Source organism: Tachypleus tridentatus, chromosome 11 (assembly GCF_004210375.1).
Source record: "Tachypleus tridentatus isolate NWPU-2018 chromosome 11, ASM421037v1, whole genome shotgun sequence".
Lineage (NCBI taxonomy): Eukaryota > Metazoa > Arthropoda > Merostomata > Xiphosura > Limulidae > Tachypleus > Tachypleus tridentatus.
Genome location: NC_134835.1, coordinates 37,932,190 through 37,933,909, shown reverse-complemented (window position 1 = coordinate 37,933,909; position 1,720 = coordinate 37,932,190).

Here is a 1,720-nt window from a genome sequence, read left to right as displayed (position 1 = left end):
AATGAGGTGAGTGTGGTTGTATCTTCAGCTGATAGATTTTAAGCAGATAATAGCAATCTGAATATCTTTAAATCCATTAGCACAGGCTTGTTTGTTTGTCAAGTAGAAGGACATATACTCATTCTATTCAGCTCTTACTCTTAGCTGCCATGTGACATTTTATTACGAAAATATTATACACATAATTTAGGGGCTTCACAGGTAACTCATAAAAGAAACAACACAATAAAAAGACATAGGAAAAAGACCAATCGAATCTGTAGCCGAAAATAAATACAGTTGAATTAGTTCAGAACTGAAAATTCAAGCCTTCTTTCATACAGAAAACCAGACTACAGTATTTCTTAACAATCTTACTTAGTTCCAAATAAAATAAATAACAACCCTATAATCCTAGAGCTTTTGAAAAGTGGACGTTTTGAAAGCACTATTGTTATATGTTTTTTATTCATTTCTATTCAGACGTCTTGAATCTACGTGTTTTTGTAATATCATCTTATTATTCAACTTCAAGATATTAACACATTATTCATGAGGTGATTTAAAACGTTACTCAATTATCAATGGCTACTTGGAAGTAAAGGAATATAAAGTAAAGCGACAACCATTTTTCATTTACAGGGAGAGAAATTTTGCAGTGTAATAACTGATGGCAAGTATCTAATATAAGATTCGACAGTTGTGTACTATGTTTGGAATTCTCTGTTCAGAAAATTCTAAAATGATAATAATTTATTGTAACTTGTTATTCTTGTTGTTTTCATATTGCAGTAAGTTTCCCTTCAATTTTTGATAAAGGTCATCTTGTGTTATTTACAACTGCTTTACGTGCTTTTCAACAAACTCTTTACAAAACGGAAAAATCTAGATTAACTGTAAAACCAAAATGCACGAGACACGAGTAGCAACTTTTACTACTACCTATCCGGCCTGGCATGGCCAGATGGGTTATAGGTGTTCGTAATCTGAGGGTCGCGGGTTCAGATCCCCTCGCACCAAACATACCCGCCCTTTCAGCCATGGGGGGTGTTATAATGTTTCGGTCAATCCCACTATTCGTTGGTAAAGAGTAGCCCAAGAGTTGGCGGTGGGTGGAGATGACTACCTGCCTTCCCTCTAGTCTTACACTGTTAAATTAGGGACAGCTATCGCAGATAGCCCTTGAATAGCTTTGGGCGAAATGTAAAACAAACCAAATCAAACGGCTAACCCGATTTAGTGAAATCAATCACTCATTTATTGAAAGTAAATATTGCATGATATCCTTTATAAAGTTAACTTAATGGTTACGATACCTAACACATTCTTAGAGTAGATATTGACTACCAAACATAATAATTTTACGAAGCCATTATGGTTAGGTTGGATTCAGGACGACGGTCTCTGTTTGTTTTTTTTGTTTTGAATTTCGCACAAAGCTACTCGAGGGCTATCTGTGCTAGCCGTCCCTAATTTAGCAGTGTAAGACTAGAGGGAAGGCAGCTAGTCATCACCACCCACCGCCAACTCTTGGGCTACTCTTTAACAACGAATAGTGGGATTGACCGCAACATTATAACGCCCCACTGCTGAAAAGGCGAGCATGTTTGGTACGATGGGGATTCGAACCCGCGACCCTCAGATTACGAGTCTAATGCCTTAATCCACCTGGCCATGCCGTGGCCTACGGTCTCGATTGTCTAAGTTTGTTGAAATTGCACATGATTTCTATGTATGATAG